Source organism: Anser anser (assembly GCF_964211835.1).
Source record: "Anser anser genome assembly, chromosome: 11".
NCBI lineage: Eukaryota > Metazoa > Chordata > Aves > Anseriformes > Anatidae > Anser > Anser anser.
The window spans coordinates 20,337,298-20,358,763 of NC_139732.1; the positions used below are offsets into that span (position 1 = coordinate 20,337,298).

The 21,466-nt window shown below is 37.2% G+C and overlaps 1 protein-coding gene across 12 annotated transcripts in view; it reads right to left on the reverse strand.

Annotated features, from left to right (window-relative positions):
* LOC310905355 (uncharacterized protein) overlaps positions 1-21,466 on the reverse strand; it is a 177,283-nt gene that overhangs the window by 41,918 nt on the left and 113,899 nt on the right. For 10 of the 12 annotated variants that reach the window (XR_014588956.1, XR_014588957.1, XR_014588958.1 and 7 more), the window contains one exon: positions 6,429-6,529. The gene's annotated coding sequence lies outside the window, so the exon portion shown is untranslated. Of the gene's footprint in view, positions 1-6,428; positions 6,530-8,046; positions 9,642-9,663; positions 9,771-21,466 lie in introns of those variants that run through there. The other 2 variants (XR_014588959.1, XR_014588966.1) reach the window with 2 other exon arrangements.

Sequence of the window (21,466 nt, forward strand, 5' to 3'; positions counted from 1 at the left end):
ACAGTGCATATAAATATTATAATATATATATATATATATTGCAATTATGGTCTACTTAACTGTAAATTCAGATGACATGCCTTATGTAAACCAGGTACTTAACCTTAATAATTACCTCTAAAGTATTTAAATCACATAGGAAAGATTTGATTTTTTAAATGGAAACTGTAACAAAATTACAACAAAGGAAATGGTAAACAGCACTCAAAAAGTATTTCTTGTAACAGTGGATTACCTTAAACATTTAATAATTATAGTCCACATTTTCAGACCAGGAAGCTAAAACTTTATGTCAGGAAGTATTTCAAAAAGTGTTGCATGTTTTAAATCAATTCCCACATTATAAAGAAACGTGTATTACCAGTAGCCTACTATAAAATTAAACCACATCTATATTCAGTCAGCAGCACAGGAATGATGTGCAGGCCTTTAAAAAAAAAAAAAAAAAACAGCTCTTACTCATCTGCATGATACGGGAGCTCTGAAGGAATACAGTTTCTGGATTGCTTTAATACAGAACAATTCTTTTTCCAATTCTGGAGAATTTTCATGGACTCACTAGGGGCTGACGGGAGGTCTGTGATTTAACCACTTTCATGTGTACCTTCACTACATTTGCGTAGCCCCTGTAACCATCCTGCAAGACAGCATACCTGCCCGTAAGAAGTTCTTTAGGAAGGCATTCTTGAACAGGAGGAGGAATTACACTGAAATACAGCAGCCTCTGCAGCCTGCTGCCATGCGGACAGACCAAAGTCTGTCAATGAATGACTCCCAGGAGACCAGTGGTGTACTGAGACTGCAGACCTGTCTGATAGCAAACTGTTCATTAACATCTGAGTAAATCAATCAGCCAGAGACTTGTTCATTCATTATAGTCCATGGGTCTGTCACGGGTACAGGTCTTCCCTGGCTCCAGATTGGTTTTTTTTCTTCCTGTCCACTTGATGACTTTGTCATCCAAACTTATCTGGCTTTTTCAGAGCTCATTTATAGTTTGATTTCTTCCAGCCTGATCTAAACTGTCTCTGATTAATGGTTAATGATTAATATCCCATTAACCATGGTCTTACTCCTGAATATTTAACTACTTTGACAGTAGGATGGTGTATTTTCATTTTATGATTATACTAGACAAGTTTAACTTCTGAATTTAATCTAGAAGCCTCAAGATTTACATGTATTTCTAGTCACAAACAGCTCTACTTAATCTTGAATCCTATCCTTCACATCCTTCAGGACTGTGACACTAAATGATTTCATGTAATGAGCATTGCTAAGGACAAGGAAGTGAGAGAGAATTTGCCAGCACATGAATGAATGATATTGAATACCCGATAACTGGATTGTCTCTTGTATGCTGCACAGAACAATCTGACTCTGAAAATATTTTTACCTTTATACAGGTTGCTCAGATAACAATAGGGAAGTAGACACACACCATATATAAATACATATATAGGTAAATGTGTGGTTTATCTCAAGCTTCTAAGAAACAATCAGGAAAGCCAGATAATATATCCTACTAATTTACCTCATAAACAGGTAGGTTAAATTATATCTATTATTTAATTCAAAAAAAAATATTGTAAATAACAGCTGAGCTATTTGTCAGGATGCATCCTCCTACTCCTGCAAAAACTATAACATTTTTTAATAATGAAAGAATGCTGAAACAACTCGTAAGTAAAGCCCCTCTTCTAACACAGCTTGGAACAATTTTTAGCAGGGAACTGTTACAGCTATAAAACATTAGGATAACCTAGAAGAGTACTCCTCTGCTAATGTTAGGCCATAGGTACAACAATTGCACATACAGGCATAAGTGTTCATATGAGACAGAAAACAAACAAAAAAAACTTTTCCGACATGATTTTCATCTTGTAAGAGATGTAAGAGACTGTACTTGGGAGGGCAATTAATCTCACGACAAAGACTTTTTCCCTTCAGTAATGACTATCAACACAATTTGGAAACTACAAGCTAAAAATATGCAACTTGATCTCTAGAGTTAAGTACATAAGGGGTTTTTATTCTTCTGGCCACTGGAAAGACCTAGAAATACATATACCAATAGACCTGATACATTCCTCTTCGATGTTTCTTCTCCTAATCTTCATGGATTTTTTTTTTCCCTTCACAAGTGATGCTCTGGTAATTATTTCCTGCTTTCTTGTTAGCATTTTAGAGCCATGTTCTCCCCCTGAATCTGCATTCAGGCAAGTCACACTGACACCAACACCAAATTTATGAAGGGAAAATGTGTTTGCATTACTGCTAATTACTGTTAGTTGCCATTGTTTCCTGCATTAAATAACTTGTATTATCACCACTGCCTTGCTGCATGCTTGATCTCTTACATCTATTACTCACCCTCAGGTTGACTTCTGCCTCCATCCCATTTCCAGGTTATGTCTTTGTTGGACCAAGTGATTATTTTTCAGTCAATGATCCAATTTAGGCATAAAGTAAAACACCCCCAAACTTATTTACCACTGCCTTCATTTCAAATAGCTTTATCTGTCACTTCTAGATGGTGTTTTCTAACAGTACATCTCATTTTCCCCTTTCCTCTCACTTCTTTGCAGTCACGCCAGTTGTAATCTAACAATGAATGAGATTGATTAAATGGTTGGCTTGTGCATGAAACAGTCCCAAGTGGAAAAACACTTAATGGTGGTTAAATATTACACACTGCTGTATATACTACCTGAAAAATGAGCATGACTAACAGAGCAGTCAGAGCCCTTTGGAAATGCCTTTCTAGGCAGAATGGTGCGGGTTTACTGACATATTTTGTCATGCCAGCTCTAATTAAGCTTGTCTAATCACTTCTCAGACAAGGGTTTCAGGCTGAACATATAAATTCTCTAGGACATTATCTGATGTAGGTGTGTAAGTGTCCTGTAGAATAGTAAGGAGGAAAGGTCCATAGGGAAAGTTAATACTTTTTCTTAGATTACATAGGAAAAAGGACAAGCTTTTGGAGACATAACACCTTTGCTAAAGATCAGTGAAGAATGATTTTATCGTATGTCCAAAAGCATGTCTATTTGTAATTCCTCACCTGTCTCATCTGGTCAGAAAAAAGACTTATGTACCTTCCACATCTCATATCCTTATATCTTTGCAGCAACTGATACATCTAAAGTGAAGAAAAGTAGCTGACAAACACACTTCTCTTTGTTTGGGTCTGCTTGTGGCAAACCAAAAGGGGTCTAAAGGAAATTAAATAGTTCCTGCTCATGTACCATCTCACCCTGAGAAATCTTTAATTCTTTTCTGCAGAATAGAACAGCTCTGACAGGTTGTGTCTCCCGAAATTGCCATAAACTGGTGACAAGGGCACACTGCTGCTAGAGATTTGGTGCTAGGTGCTTATATTCTTCCAAGGAAAGAAATTCTGTGTTTAAGTTCTTACTTTGAAGGACCCTTTCCTTCATCTACTAGGTATCTTTTACGCTGCTTGATCTATAGGTAGGTTCTGAGGACACTCACAAGTCAGCTCTTGTGCAGCCTTGCAAGAATGAGGGCAGCTCTAAAGAAAAATGTCAGTGCTTGAGGAATTTTAACCTGGCAAGAGGTGGCAGCTGCAGACTGCAGCAGCTGAGAGGTACCTCGGTCTTTACTGCAAGTTTGAACTCGAGCACATAACTGTCATGAAAATATGACATCGTTTCCTGGGGATCTGCACAAAATTGCATAGAATTATGCTCTATGGAACTCTACTTTTAAGTGCAAGTGGTATTGGTTTTGAGGTAATAACTACCAAGAATAAGGTTATTATCTCCTACTTGCTGTTGTTCATACTAATGCTGCCACCACGCTTCCCTGTGCATCTCACCAAGTCTAGAATTTTGTGGCTATTTGATCAAAGTGGACAAAGCAGGGTTAAAAAGTACAGTATTTAATGTGAGAAATATTGGGAGGAGGAACCAGGATCCAAAAAAAATTCTACTTTGCAAATTCACATGCTAATTTAAATTGGGAAAAAGGCCATAACCCTATTCTCAAGGGTTCAATAGGGAACAAAATCATGCTGCAGGTAGAGTTTAATTACCACATGGCTTTAAATGGTTATTGCTTGAAAGGCGGGTGCCAGAATCAGTTTGGTTCCTAACTTATACTAAAAGAAAAAAAGAAATAGAAAAAAAAAAAGACTACAGTAATGTCTGTAAAGTGCATACATTCAGTAGCAAAAGGCTTTTGTTGTACATAGTTACTATAATTTAGTCTGTGTCATTACTTGAATGTAGACATTGTGTATGTTTTGCTGTGGCCTTGGCTTTTCTAATTTAAATATCTTTGTTGGAACTTTAATTTGTCAGGGAAAAACAAAATATTCACAAAATACATACTATTCTGATTGAACGGATAACAAAGCAAAAACATTCCAAGCTCTAATCATATTCAGCATTTGTGTTCTTTTGTTTTAAATGTAGAAACACTTTGAAATAATTCCATAACAAAGCTTGATGAAAGTAGTAATTAAAAATGAATCGATCTGATACATCCTATTCTTCATATTACTATGTTCTGTAAAATGTAAAATTCCGTCTCCTTCACTAAAGCTTTAGTTCCCCATCTTGATTAGGCAAATATTAAAAACAATAAACATTTTTCACTGAAGTGAGCCTTTAATATGGACTAAAAAGAGTGCACTGTGTGTTACATTTTCCACAGAAGACTGGCTCTCACATTAGTGTTTGCTATTAGCGTATTTCACGTCACTCCATCATACTGTCTTTCACTCAAATCCTACATTTGTTGGAGCAGATGGAAAGTTAGTTTAAATTAATTGAAAGCATGCTGTGCACAGCTTGTGGTAACAAGAACATGCAAAGAAGAAAGGAAGATACATCAATTTCCTTTGTAAGATACCTATAATTGTGAGAAGAGATCTCTTAAGAAATCATCAAGATATTATGCTTCTATTTTCTTCCATTTTTTTCTTTCTTTTTACCTTTTTTTTTTTCTTCCCCCTAGAGAAAGTTATATTACTTAGAGTGCTTTGATTTTAAAAAGAGAAGAGGTAGTGAAATTGGCTGGACACACACCATTTGAAAAATAATTTCTGTCTGTGATGGATCAAAATAAAATGGCACGCAAAGTTAGTACTTACTTACTGTTTTGCTTCTGTAGTCTGCCTGCAGTTCTCACTAACACTGACAAGCTTTAGGAGGTGAGTTACCTTCTCATCTACTTTAGTAAATATTTGTTCCCATTCCTGGGTTCTCAGCTTTTCTTCTGCCATCACTGAAAATCCAGTTGTCTTCTCTGTTTTCTAAACCAACTGCCAATTTGATTAACACCTATATTCTTTGCTTGCCTGGAATTGCATTGGGCAAACTCATTGGCTTCTTTAGCGATCAGTATGTGGCGATTCTTCAGTACTTTTACAGTTAAAATCAGCTTCAGAACTATCACCATATAAACCATTTAATAAATGATAGCTTTTTAACGAAAAATTAGTGGATTTTTTTTTGTTAAATTGGCCTCTCTAAAAAAAGAAATAAAAATATTCCAACTACTTGTTTCATTGTGGTCTAAAAAGTGAGGGCAGGAGGAAGCAGGTACTCGGAAAGGAAATGTTTCTAAGATGGATGGCATCTGTTTGTTTTGCATGCTCTGTTCTGTTAAGAAGGTTGCAGTGGGGAGGATGGGAGGAGGGTTTGTGCTTACATCTCCGTGTCCCAGGCCAAGGTGAGAACCTCGGGCAAGAACAGGAGTTGTTACTTCTTGTAAAGCAACTGAAAGTGCAAAAATCAATAAGGAAAAGCAGATTCTGGAGTACAAGGTGGGAAAACAGGCAGAAAACAAGAAACCTGCAACACAAGTGTGTTGGTCTTGCTAGGGAACAGATGCAGAGTTAAGCTTTAGAGGTGATGGAAAGAAGTGAGCACCAAGTCCCAGAGGGACTTAAAGTGGAACATGCTGCGAACAAGGAATGCACTGAAATATGTTGGACTGAGAGACCTCAAGGGTCCTCCACAAAAAGAGTGGCAAGGTGAGAGATCATCATTTTAATTTGTATTGCTAAGTTTTCTCTGTTTCAAATATTGCTGTTATGGTTTGCTTTCAGATTTAAAAGCCTGCCTTTTGAATTTTAGATACCTTTGGCTATCCTTGGCGTCTCTTTATCTATTTATTTATCTAGAAGTTCAAAGAAACCAAATAACATACCATGTTTTTGTCAAAAATCAGCAAAGTTATTTTCCATTAATCTTTGGAGAAAATATTATTTTATTTTATACAAAGGCATTTTTCTCCTCCTCCTTCTTACTCTAAATATTCTACCTTTTTGTTGCAGGCCTTATTTCTGCTAGTCACTGAACACATTTGACCACCTTCACTACCTGCAGATTAAATACAACTCTAGTAACTGCAAATAAAAAAGATGAAATAATGCAAAACTTTCTCAATCCTACCTCTGTGGCTTCATCTTCCTTCTTTCCTTCAGTTATTGCAGCTGAGTCCATCTTCTTTTTGGCGATCCTCCAGAAATATTTGCTTCTTGTATCAGATATTCCTGAAATTAAATTGTGCTCTTGTAAGACTTTATATATATTTTTTGTCTCATTGACTGTTTCTTCCTCAACTATCTCCATATATCCTCACTCTTCCCCAGATTTTTATTAAAATTCTTTATTATCATTATCTGCTTTCAGTTTTGTCCTTTAGACTACAGTAGCTGTGGAAATTTCTTTACCTTTTTTCCTACATTGTACAGATTCATGACCACCCGAACCAGCATTTTTTCTTGTTTTTTAAAAGACCTTATCCCAAACTGGATCATAAGTCTTTCCTTGTACTATTTAATTCACAACAAAATTACACTTCTGCCTGTGTGCCAAACTTCTTGATTCGTAAGCAAGTATGAATAACCACAATGCAAGGGAAAATTTGGCTCCGAGACCAGAACTTCTCTTGAGCACGACAGATGTCTTAGTTCTTATTAACAAGGCTCTTTGGAAATTCAGGGGATTGTATAGGTAATCATTGTTTGATTAATAATTTACAATACCAACAGGATAGAAATGAAAATTGGAGAATGACAATCTCAAAGCAGCTGTATGCCTGTCAAATATGTAAATTTTTTACCCTACTTCCTCTGTTGGGGCACTGCTTAACCCCATGTTGAGTTGCCTTTCTAGAACATAACCCCTACAACATTCATGAATAATTAGATAGTGATAAAGAAACAAGGAATGAGTGAGAATTAACTTTGCACCTCCTATAGTCACTTGAAGATTAATTTGCCTAAAAACTAATTAGCTGACATTCCACAAGCAGCGAACCCCAAATGAAATGCAAAAAAAAAAATAAAAAGACCCACCCTCAGAATTTTTTGCATCTACAAATTCACAAATTTATATACAAACACGCCTACTGTTTCTGAATAATAATAATAATAATATATTAAATAATTAAAAAGAGTTTTTTTTTGTTTTAAGAAGTAAATGAAACAATGATGCAGCTCAGATACAATCTTTAGCCCTTTCACTGACATCTGCAAGAAAAGTAAATGTCATTACATGAAACTTCTTTCTGAAGATAAAAGTATAATCTAGTTTTAAGATTACAGGGATTTAGATAGCTACAGGCATGTGGATCTGTTTCACTGACTCTGCCACTTAATGTCAGCCCTAGCTTAACAGCAGCCAAATCATTAGTTAGTGCTAGTTATTAAGAAGAGTAAGTAAAATAAGTCAGCAGTTGTGTCACTAAGCCAATGATGTAATTAGCACCTTAGTTTGGAGGCAACTCTTTTACCATCAGAGGAAGAAAATTAGGCAAGAGGAAGCTCCCTGCATAGAAGGATTCATTCTTAAGGCTATGAACCAGTGCTGGGCACAAATGCCAAATCTGCTGAAAGCTGAGACGAAAAGAGGATGAGTAGAATCCAGAATTCTAATTAAGGAGAATAAGAGTTTTAGAAGTTATCAGAGCTTTTAACAGTTATTGTAGCAAAAAGCCAAGACAAACATTCTGAGATAGATTCTAGTTAAGCGGTGGAGAATGATTTTGACATTTCTGAAATCTTACCCAGGATACTCCAAGGTTAGCACAAGTTTAAGGAACTGGTTCCCAAACCAGTAACAGTGCACTTCAAGGAAGCCAATAGAACACAGCCCTTCTTAAAGCAAAATAAATAAATAAATAAATAAATAATCAATATTTTTCATTTTTTCAGTGAACTCTTCCAAATCATTCTCATAAGATTAGACAAAACACTCTAAAGTAGGCTGACTGAATAAAAATATCATGTTGACCATTAACTGAGAATATTGAGAACACAGTAATACTATTTTATTTTTTTTAAACAGAGGAAGAGTGAAATACATTTTGGTGCTAAGGTTTTGAACATGAATACATTTTGACAAATCTTTCTCTATTTAAACCCCCACAGTATCATGCCTGTATTGAATAAAAAAAAAAAAAAACACAAAAAAGGAAATTCAGTCTTTCCTTGAACAGTTTAAAAAGATAGGGAATCCAGAGCTTCCCTGTGCACAGTGTTCACCTTACAATTAAAAAATGTATTTTACTTCATATTTCTCTGTGTTTAACTCCCATGTAGTTCCTGTTATCTCCTCTGTTTGTGAAGACACCTGTATGAACCTGCTGTGCTTTTCCCCCACTAAATTATTTCTATGTGGGAAAAAGAGACTGTTGTCAGTCTTCTTTACACGCTACTTATCACCTTTATTTCTTTCCATCATTTTAGAGCCTTTTTTTTTTTTTTTTTCTCACTATACTTGCTATAAACCTTGTGGTTTGGACTATATAAAACTTGGCCCCTGGCCTCCTCACTGGCAGAGCAGCGCAAGAAGCCAAAAAGACTGGACTTAGTAGAAGCACTGCTCTGCAACAAGTAAAACATTGGGGCATTTCCAGCATTACTCTCATCCTAAATCCAGCTCCAAGGAAGAAAATTAACTCCATCCCAGCTGAAATCAGGACAAACCTAAAGAAACAATACAGACACCAAGACTGGGTACTTTGGTATCAATCTCAGAACAACTGAGTTCCAGAGAGGATCCAGCTCCATACAAGGCAGAATTCCCCACTTTCAGTTTTACAGCAAAACCATACAACTATGTAAATATGACTTTATTGTGATTGAGTGCAGATGGGCCTCCAAATTCAACAAAATTGAGAGTATGTAACCACAGCAAAAGAGAGGATGAGAAAGAAAACCAATGAGAGAACAAGCTTGGCATTAGCACTTTAGATGTTTGGTGTTGATTTTATTGTTCTCTGGAGTTATTAGGAGAACATTTAATGTTTTTAGCTGCCTTTTAGTGAAATATTAACAGCTGGAAATACAGGGGGTGAACCACCATCTTGCAGTCAGCTGGCACTTGACAGCTCAGCAGTGGTCCATGGAGTGAAATTTTGGAAGCTTTATTCTGTACAATTGCTGTTATTTATTAGCTCTATAGTCATCTGAGGTCTTTTCAGCAGAGAAGAGGGTATCTGATGCAATTCAACAGCACAACTATAGTAAGGTGAATGAGGAAAATTTATAAATGCTGCTGCCTTATCCAAAGAGATCTGATATTTCAAGCCCTGTCCAATCCCACAGTTGCCAGGGTAACAGGTTTGCATTTGTAATTGCCCCAGAGAGCCTGCGAGATTGTACAATAAGCAATCACTTACCACCGTCTTGCTAAACCATCAAGCTTTGGATATATGCAACTGGTTTCATCTGTGAAATCAGTGGGGCTTCCTGCCAAATATAGTAATGATTTTCATGTCACATGTCCCTGAGTAAAGTTAAGAAGAAACGTTCAATTAAATTGTGCACGAGGTCCTGCTCTTTTGATATCAGCCCTGTGCAAATGATTTGCCTTTCTGTTTACAAAAAAAAAATGTCAGAAGCTTTATCATGCAGCCCCTTTATGCTCTGAACTCAAATGTTATGAGCTTTGTCTGCATATTATGTTAATTGAATCTATCTCTTTTTTATGAAATATACCACACACATCCCAGGATAGGTGCAATTAGCAATTTAAACCTCCTTTAAAAAAAACAGGGGGGGAGGTGGTGGTGGGGAACAACATAAAGGTGGAAAGACTGCTGTGAAGCTATCACCACTGAAACAATGCAAAGACTACTAGAATGGGAAGGTGTCATGAAAATATATTTGCTTACTTCTTTGAAGGCAGTTACTTTAGTGTTTTTTCCTCAAGAAAAATACAGCTTCTGGCTATCTATGAGGTTGTCACATCTGAACAAGCTTTACAAAATCACGAGCAGAGCTTCTACCTGTTACAGATGAACTTCTCTCTCTCTCTTCCTCTCTCATTATTATTTGTTCCTCGAAGAGGAAAATTCATAAAATTTAAAACAGTTCCAGAGAACTGAACTCTGGAAAGAGAACGTTACCTTGTAGGTTTAGTGCCACCCAAATCAACCTGCTTCTAAGCATGAAAGAGATCTGGCTGACAGTCCACATCTGTCACTTACCAGGACACCAAAAACTCAGGCAACCACATCATCACTGATGGCAATATAGCATAATGAAAAGAAAGAAAAAGGAAAAATTTTCCATAAAAGTAGGAATGTTAGAGACCTCTCCTACATATCATTAAATGTCTGCAAATGCAGTGCATTCATGAGGATTTTAACAAGTATTTGCCATATAGATGTTTTCTCAGTTTGAGACTCTCATATTTATCTTCCTGTAAACACGTAGCCGTGTTACAAAGATAATCATAAATGATCATATTCTTAAAAAAAAATAGTAAAAAAATAATAATCTCTTGCCCATTTTGTATTTTGTTTGTCAGCTTTTAAAAAGTAAAAAAAAAATAAAAAAATAAAAAGGGAATGGAAGGGAATGGCTATCAGAGCAATCAGTGCTTCAGCTTGTTGATATAAACTAAATTTCATCTTCAAACTGAAAAGGGTAAAACCTTTAGCCATTTAGGGAGGAAAAATAACAGCAGGAGACTGAGCATCCAATCAAAATAGCTTGAAACTGGATTGTCAAGATGCCTATTACAGATCCGTCATAAAAGACCTACAAATCAAAACTTACCAGCAAAGAATAGTAGCTAATAATTTGAGCATTTCAAGTATCTAACCGGACTAAAGTCTGTCTCTAGATATGCTACCTGTAAATAACTTCTCAATTCAATATTATTATAGTTTCCCTACTAAATTGTTCTTTTTTTTTTTTTTTCCGTTAAAAAATGTCTCAAATGATTCATGCAAGGAGGGAGGGGGGAAAATAAAATTGTTTAAGGCAGTATTCAGTAGAAATTATTCCAACAGTTTTATACTCAGCCCAGTAGTACCTTTGCTTGAGGCAGAGATAACCTTCACCAAGTCTTTCCAAATTAGGTGGGATATAATACCTTCCCTGATATTGTCGATTGAGTACTGTACGGTACATGCATATGAAAATGGTGCAGGGCTACAAAAGGTATGATATAAAAATCCAACATAAGGAAACAAGGCAAGAGCACTTATCTTCCAGGAGCAGAGACTAATCTTTGGGGGAATTAGCTCAGGCCATTGCTGTCAGGGTGCTCTGCTGCTGAGTTACATCGGTAACAATAATTCATTTTTTAATGGCTAGAGACCTACACTGTAATTCCACACTAAAATCTACCCTAAAATTTATTAAGGAAGTTTCAGTGTGTTGGAGCTATTATATATCGAGATGAGATCCAATCTTCATTAACTCTCAGGAGGTATTGCTGCAGGAGGGCATCGACACTGAACCCTCAAAGCACCAGGTATTCTCGCCTCACATGTTCACTTTCTTTTCCCAGGGGTCTGATCCTGCTGCATGTGTTGGTGTCTAACTTCAGACAATTGAGAAGAGACCTCAAATCTCCCTTTCAGGGACAAGCTCTATCCCACTCTGATCAGAAGACAGCTCATGGTTACGAATGAGCATTTAAAAAAAAAATAATAAAAAAAAAACCTTCTTTATAGAGGTGTTCAGAAAAGCCTCATAAACCCTAATTACTTCTAAGTGGGAATGTGAAAATTTATTAAAAAGACAGTGCTTGTGTTTGCAGTAGCAGGAGACATTAACGAAGGACTCAGGAAGGCCTTTTTAATTGTTATATTCAAAAACTTACTACAGGCAAAAACAAAAAATACCTCAAACACGGGCACAAGAATTTATTGCTACTCCAATTAAAATCAAGCTAAAGACATGACAGTTAAAATGTCACCTGCACAACAATGCAAGCTGTTTGACTAAAGGAGAAGGAACTAATAACATAATTAAAGCTGTAATATGTAGAATATGCTATTTAATAACTTTTATCTGAGCTCCTTCCCCCTTCTAGGGGTCACCCCTGGTGTGCTGTGTCCCCAGCGGGCAGTTTGGGAGCAAGGTGCCATGTCAGCACCCTGCACTCCTGCCAGGAGGTCAGTACTGATGGTGCCGCTCTGGGGTTGGCTTATGGTTATTTTGTTAATATTTTTCTCTCCCCTTGATCAGCCATTTCATATTACACTTTTTTCCTCTCTGAAGGCTCTTTGCTGGAGCTTTGCCATGCACGTATCACTCAGTATCACCAGATAAACTGTAGATAGGTCTTATGTCGTACAATTCAGTGAAAAAGTCCAACTAAGTCCAAGAAGGAAGGTTAGTGAACCTTGCTATGAGACTTTAACCACCTGTTCTGCATCCCAGGAAAGCAAGAGGAGTCAAGAAAATTCTGGAGGCTGAAACGAAGCCCTGTGCCATGTGGTCTGCTACTACCAATGCCAAACACATATTTAACGGACTACAAGGACACGCAGTGCAATGGTACCAGCCTCTTTGGTTCGTTTTGTGTATCTAGAGCTCACGCTAAAATGCCTTGCGCCACCCTTCCTGGCAGTCATGTACTGGACTTGGCCTCAACCACAGCTCTGCAGAAGACAGGGGTGCCTGTCACTACGGTCTCCGACAAACAAAACCAAACTGCAGATTGTAAACGGCATAACCCATCCAATTTTCCAACCAGGCTCTGTGATTGCAGGGGTGCTAATGACACAACAGTCTTTCCAATTTTAATAATGCCATTTTGACATTCTTACCTGACTCAGATAGAGGAAGCCTGAGGATAACTTTATCACAAAGCAGCAGATGGCAGTTAATGATGGGGATCAGACTCTGGGTTCAGGGTGAATAAAATGTGATATTTCCTAGCAGTGATTAATGAGGTAAAATGCATCTAATTTGGAGATGCTGCAAACAAGAGTGGCTAAAATTCAAGCTTTACAGAGGGTGAAGACCACTGCAAGCGGTCTGGTCTCTATCTCCGCAATTTAGTAAGGCCTAGAAAATGGACCAAAACCACTGCGTCTGGAGGGATGAAGAGGAATACTTACTTGTTTTTACATTTAGTCTCGTAACTCGCTATCTATACATGCTATTATCCCCTGCAGTTACACTGTTTACACGTGTTGATGTTTGCATTAGTCTGCTTTGACTTATTGAAGGATGTGTTATTGCAGGCAGAAACGGTATTTTCAGCATTTACCAGCCAGCACGTATACACTGAAGCCATAGAACCTCACAACTTGCTCAACGTGTTAGTGCTGTTTTCCACTGAACGTGGATAATCAAAGGAGAGCTGCCGTTAGAAGCTTTTCTATGCCTCTCTTCGCTCCAGAAAAGTATGTGAGAGGGATTCGGCCCAGCTTAACTTTGGACAACTGAAAACCAAGAATTGAACCTAAGCTAATTATCTAGCCTTCCTCTGCAGTCAGTGTGAGTCACTTCACCTAATTTATTTTAGGATAGGACAAAACTGCCCTTTGGAAGGGCCAGTTCCTTACTGTCGAATATGTTAGACTAGATGCCCAGCTTACTGATTGCTACAGCCAATTTATTTCCAGAAGAAATACATCCTACCACTGCAAAGTGTTAGGTCGTTGCTCTCTGCACCCTTTACCACCTGTTGTAACATGGAGAATCTCTGCTGCATTGTCTATGCACTTTGTGGAGTGACATGGATGTGCCATCTAACCATTTTGTGATAATGCTGGCAACCAACCACTATTCCCTTAATGACACTCATATGAATGCTGTCTGCCCTCAGATTCCCACTTGGGAATCACAAGTGAACCAGACCCCACTTCTGCTCCTGTAAATAACAGCTGTCCTGCCACTCAGCCAGTAGGAAGACACAAGGGCAGGAAAATCTACGTGTTATCACAGCCAAACTTAACACAATTGCATACCAAGCACCAAAATAACCATAGCTAAGCTGCAGTTCAAGGGATGCAACAAACCAGTATCAATGCTGGGAAATTAGGTCAGAAAACATCTGAAATATTTGTAGGTTTTCAATCCCATAAGAAGTCTCATGCCAGTTATCTCACCTAATCTCATTTGTCTGATAACAAGCTCTCCATCGTACCTCCTTACTGTTCTGTTTGTGTGCTTCATAAAAAAATAAATAATAATAATAATTAAAAAAAAACCCACACTAAAAATTACTGCCCTTTTGTCAAAGAGTAGTCTCGTATTCAGCTTGGGGCAAGATCATCAGACAGGCAGACAATGGTTTTCAAAAGGCTTTGCTCTTTCACAGTAGCACTGGGGGTAAGGGAAAGCTCCTCTAGTGAATCCCAAAAGCAGCGAGCAAGTTACTTCAGGCCTCTGCAGGGCTGAGCCTGAAGTTTATCACTGCCCACTGAATAACCCTGTTGGGTCCCACGCAAACAACAATTTAGATAACCCACACTAAGGATTTACACATGGAAAGTTCTTGCCCTCTCCATACTTTTTAATTATATTGCTGTAGACAATTTAAATGGGAAAACATCCTCTACCATCATTATACATTTATGCATATTTACAGATGTATGGTTTTTAAAAGCTAACAGTGATGGTTTTACTGTGTTTACTTTCTAGAAATCTTCAGCACAAAATTCTGTTACTATCTCTCTGGCTTTGAGATCTCAGACACCCAGGAAAAAAAGGAAAACAAAACCAAACACAGAACTTCACTTCAAAGCCTTGTTTGGTGCCTCTATGCCAACGCCTGCAGCTGGCGATGGCACGTAGCTAACATGCTCCCATTTTTTCAGAACTTGCAATTATTTTGCTGTTAGGAGACTGCAAATCTGAAGAACTAATGTCTTCATTTTATCTATCTACTTTTGTGAGATAGATACTGCTTTTGCTCCTCTTAACGTAACATGATGTTAAGTACACTTGAAATCCTGGCACTGGTTCTTTGAATCCTCTAGCATAAGCAGCATTATCTGTATGTTTATTCCAATTCCTTTATAGGATACTTGTTATGCATGACTGATTAATAGGCCCCAAGCTATACTCAACCTGCTACCCACAGCAAATTGTTCTTTCTGTTGTCTGTGTCATTTTCTTTAAAATATCAAGCTGTTTTATAATTAAAGAGTCCCTTGAAGGTCTTGTTTCAATAAACAATCATTTCTTCCACTGTGTGAAGTTCTTCTGCTAATAAACAATTTAACAGCATATATTATTATTCTCATCTCCAGAACTAACCTTTAATGGAAGACACGCCAAGGCAAAAGTTGAAATGCGATGTTGACTGTACATACAGATGCAAAATTTGAGCATGCACTGTTTAGCCTGGTACCAAATCTCTTCTAATCTGCATATCATGCAAGTTATAGAAGACTAATTGCTCGCAGTAGTGGTTAGATATTTTCATGTCACCTGGAAGATGGCTGAAGAGTTACTTATCTCCAGCAGCTTTATCCTTAATTACCTCTTTCTCTGATAATTCCAAATTTGGAATTCAATGCACAGTGAAAATCTCCTGTATTAATTGAGATTGCAACTTTGTTATACAATGTGTTTCCTATGATAAACGGATTTTTCTTGAATACTGAATGTTTTGTGAAAGTGGCAATGTCTTTGAGAGTTTTGAAACGCTGCCAAAAACTTTTTCCAGATATTCAAAACCGCAGAATTTATTAAAGTGACATTAGGGCTTATCTATGAATATACACGTATTTTTTTAAGTCACTGATAACACTGATTATAATTTTATTTTTCTGGAAAAAAAATGGGTAATTAAGGGGGAGTGGCATTTTTTAATGAGATTTATTAAAAGTTTTTGGTTAAAGCAATAAAAGATCATGAAAATGTGTAGACAAATCCCAGAGCTATATCTAGGAAACAGCTTTATAATCACCATTTTAATGAGCTATACTTTAGCAGCAGCCTTAAATTTCTAAATATTTGATCACAATAATTATTTGATTTGGATGGGTTTGAATACCAGGATGTGTTATTTTTCTTTTCAGATGTCGCTTTCAGTACTATTTTAGACAGATTCTTTAGTTGATATAGGATTTCACAGTTCTTCTGAAACATTGGAGGTATAGCAATTTACATTGGATATGAATGTGCCCATAAGACAATTTTTTCCACAGTTAAGAGCTTTGTCTAAGAGAAATATATTAGATGTTACAATCCTCACAGCAGTATTTTTTCAAATTATTTTGGATACTTAACTGTCTTCACCTATGAATGCCACACTTTTAATTTTCTACCACTAACTATACTCTTTGCTTATGTAATTCTCTGTTATAAACTTTTGGAGTTTTCCATTTCCTTCTGCTAAATTAGGTAACCTACAAATCTCTGGCCTACTTCAATATGAATATACGTGGCAAATTGTTGAGTTCCACATGTATGCGCTTTCCAGCTACATCAAAGTGATAACATAGAACCGTGCTGATACTCAGTGTTAAGAAATATTCCTCAAAGACCACACATGAATGCTTCATCACACCCAAAATTATTTTGTTCTTCTCATCCTCCTTTGCCTTCAGAACTGTGATCGAAAAATGCTGGCTTTTCATGTATCCAGCATCCTTTTGTTTGGTATAGTTAGATGGATTTTTTTTGTACTGCTGATTCCACTTCAGAGTTGTCCTTTAGTAATCACTGTCGGGCATTGTCATTTCTCATATCAAGATTCACTAGTTTAGAGAATCCAGCTACCCCTGGTTCAAGTTCCTAATAAAATCAAAATGCTCTCAAAAACAGCCTGAAGGCTTTCTACAATGTCTTTGAGATGAGAATTAAGAGGGTGATGAGAATTAACTTGCCCGAAGCCCCATGATAATGTTGCCTAGTGACACAGGTACTGTGCAGAGCATAACCATGTAAAAGGGCAAGCCATGTCTCAATGCTGGCAAATCTTCCCCCTGCTCCACATTTCAGTTACTTTACTTCATTCTCCTCTCATTACTAACTCATTACACAGATATGCTGATAAATTTGCACCTAATTTCCTTAAAAACCTATCCACTCGGTTCTCTAGCCTTCGTTATTATAGTGTTTTGTTTTGTTTTGTTTATAGAAGCGCAGCCTTTTCATACATTTCCTGGTGTACAAACAGCATTTGAAAGAATATGTAATACTATAATGCACTCATCTGCTCTCTGATCATCTGGTATGTATTTGAGCAGCTGTAGGAGACACTGAATAGAAGTTTTTGTTGTTGTTGTTGTGTTGTTTCCCTCCCAGGAGTTACATAATGATATTCCTCCTCTCCTTACCTTCAATGACACCCAGATTTCACTGTATTTCTGTGTTATGCACAGCTTTCATCTTTTTTTTTTCTCCTTTTTTTTTCCTGAACCAGATCAAATCATAATTTTTATCCATTTTCTGTCTCTACACAGGAGACATTTTAGCACTTCCCCAATGGTAAGAGTTACTCCAGCTACACAGAAGTCTTTGCTACTATCCTATTGTTCAATAATCAGACCTCATTCCTTTAAGGATTGTTGTCTTTATAGCCATAATCTCTTAACTCATATCCATGCACGTAAACTGACATTTTGCCAGCAATCCTTCATCTTCTCCTCAATCTGCAGGTTGCTTCCCTGCCTTTGTTCTCAGAGGGAGTTACTGGAAATTAGGTATGTACAAAAAAAAAGGCACCTCATGCAGAGGCATGGATTGGCTTCTGTGCTAACAATGGTTAAATAAACTAGGGCTCTTCACTTAGAATAAAGAATCTGTGACAGGAGTATGCACAATCACAGATGGTTCGAGAAAGGTGAACAGAAAGCAATTGCTTATCCTAGGACCCTGTCATGCTTTATTTATTTTTTATTATTTTTATTGGTTTTTAATAGTCAAATTATGTTTTAGAAGAGTGACTCTGTATACTTGATATACATGAAACAAGTTGGAAAATAGAAAGCAGTTATTTACTTCAGCTCGTCTAGAAAATGGGTCTTTAAACAAAAAAAGAAATATCAAAACAAAACCCAGCCAAAGTTGATAGCGTAAAAACAGAGCAGACTTTCAGTGGTGAATTCACTAGAATGTATTTGTGTAACAAATATCCCAGCTACAGAATAATTTCCATCCTCTGTAGCAGGGAGAGCCAAATCACTTATCACAGTGTTACATTACATAAGAAATGAGGGCTTAAAAACATAGATTTTTCTGGTCTCTGGTCTGATGCCGAGTACATTGGCAGCCATCTTCCAACCAGAATATTAGAGGACATTTGTAACGACATGCTGCCAAAGAAGGGTTGTACCAGATGTCCAGTGCTAAGCTGTAATGAATTTTTCTTTCAGCAACTAAACCACAATTCAGGAACACTGGGATCTCATGTGAAGATACTACTATGTGCTACAGCCAGTATCCCAAGTAAAATCTATTTCTACATGGATGGGAGGCTTAGTGCTACCCTAGGCAGCTATGATTTTTGGTGTGTATGTATAATATATAGATACACACATACATATTTATAAAACACAAATATATAAATAAGTATACAACACGCCTCAATATCCTAGAAAAAAAGGAAATTACAACATTTGTATTTTGTAGCAACTTTATGTGGTAAAACTTCCTTTTTCTGTTTAAGACAAAAATGGGGGGGAGAGACTGAGACCTTAAGCTAAAAATGACCTAAAAACCATGTCGATGATTTAAATCAAGAGATCCAATTCTTATTACTCCTTGACACTCTAAGGTCTTTTCTATTTCTCACCCCTCCCTTTTATTTTTCACCTTTGTTCTCAGTTTCTTTGTTCTCTTCTAATTATAATCCTGCTAAGCCTGGACATCTCTGTCTATTGTGCTCCAATCATGCCTTGAATGCTAACTAGGAAAAAAGAGGAAGCTGTTTCTTCTGTATGCTCTCAAATGCTAATATCAGAGAAGTGCTGAATCAAATGTCAGTCATGCCACAGCAGCAACTCAAAGCCAAAATGGAATGATTAGCTTGGTGTTTCCATAAGCAGGTTTGCTTTCAAAGAAGAGAGGAAGCCCCAGAAGACTAAGAAGGGCAAATATCATACATAACTTCACAAGTGGTGAAAAGAAGGATACAGGCAACTGGAGACCACATAGTTTGGCTTCAGCGCCCAGAAAAATACAAGAAAAAAATTATTAGTGAATTAATTTGTAAATGCCTGGGAATAAGTAACTGACAAGAAATGGCTCAAGTTCTTTGAAGAATCTATGTCTAACATGTCTGGTCTCCATCTCTGGCAAGGTAACTGGCCTAATACATAGAGCAGTAAGATGTCATACATCTGAGATTTAGTACAGCTTCTCATCAACAATTCCTACACAGTGACATAGATTATTGAATCTGTTCTTGAAGAGTTTATGCTGCAGATAACTCCTTGTTCTTTGCCTTGCCATGCCATTGGCATCTTGGTGCCTTCTGCACCAGACTAACCTAACCAGGTGCCTGCAGGTAGGACTCCTCAAGGAAAAGGGCTTAAGGGGAACACACAGAGCACTGAACTTTTCTGGTGGGCCAAGGATAGCCCGCGTGCGTTTCCCATTCAGCAGTCGGTTACTACAAGGAAGAAGAACAGATGAATAAACCTACTCCAAGAGCCATTATATATTGAGTTGGCCATAAAGGGTTTGTCTTCAGGATGCCTGGCAATAAACTGTAAAAAAGATCCTAAGTCAGAAAGGTAACTGATGAAGACTTTAGAGAAAAGGGTTACCAATAAGCTAGTAAAATAGACAAATATTCAAGAAATTATTTTATTATGCCTGTTAAAAAGACAAATGCAAATAGCTTCATTTTGGAAAGAAGACTCAAGTATACAAATGCAATTTGAGGAGAAGTTCAGCAGGCAGGAGCAATTCAGGAAAGGATAATGACAAGGGGGAATGGGGTCACAAATGGAACTAATCCGTATCGTGCTGTGATTTTCACTTCTCAGGTCAGTGCTCTGACAGGGTCTGGAGCCATGGTGTTTGTTTTTTTTCCTCCATAGCCCAGGATTACAACCTTTACTTAGAGAATCTTACTGATGAAAACATAGTACTTTCTGCCAGGATTCAAACACAGATGAACAGAAATCTTGGGGATCTGAAGTTCTGGACCTTCTTCCTTGCAGGAGCACTAATGGGGACTTGGCACCTTAACCCTCTGTTCCTTTTAGGTAATGACATACCTTGCCTCTAATCCCCATAAAGAGGTTTTTCCCTTCTGCAGTATTTGGAACATCAGTTATGGAAGCTTTGGAGAGTGTTGATTCATAGTTAAATTAGTTTAGGCATATCACGTTGCATATTATGCCATAAGTACCACCTCAGTACTCTATCATGGGGCTTCCTACTATTCTTTCATAGTAGATTATGAGCTGTCAGAGGCAGGGTTTATCTCACCAACATCTCTCTATGTTGGTTTATCTGTCACTGGGGAGCTCTGTCCAGGACTAGCACATTAAGCTGCTAGTCCAATGGAAGCAGTAAGGTAACTATAATAATTTACCTACCCAAATGCTCTCGGGCATTAGAGAGTAGAGTTGATAGAATACAACACCGATGAAACTGAGTTATTTTCATAATCACCTTGCTTCTATAAGTCTTAGAGATTAAGCTCAGTGTTAACATTTAATTCCCACCACTGAAAGGGGGAAAAAAAAATCCTAAATATTGCTGTCACTGCAACAAAATGAATCACTCAATCAATCGTATTGAAGTTCTGAAACTGCTTCTGAAGTTAAACTGTGTACGGCTGTTGTGCTTAGAGAGAAGTTTGACCCACAGCATCGTATGATGCCAGCACATTTATTCATTCATTGCAGAATGTAGCAGGTTTTGTGATTTGTAAGCTTTTTGTTCCCTGTAAAAATGCAATCTAATGTGCCTCTGTAATGCTTTTCACTTAACTTATACTGAGATAGCTTGGGGAGCACCTAAAGTGTTACATAATCATTTCCATGTTGGTATTCTATTCCCCCCTTATGGCATTTAGCAAATGGTAGTTTTGTCCATGTAAGTCACATTCTTTCCAACTATGGGGTCTTCTCACAAAAAATCAAATTAATCTAAAAAAAAAAACACAGATTCTTAGTATGAATATGCCCAATTTCATTGAATGTTTTTATCGCTTTATGCACATAGGACAAGCCAGTGAAATATAACTGAAATGTCAAATGAAATGTATGGCAAAGCGATTAGGAAGAAACTTTTAGCATTTGTTACAGATTAATATGTTAA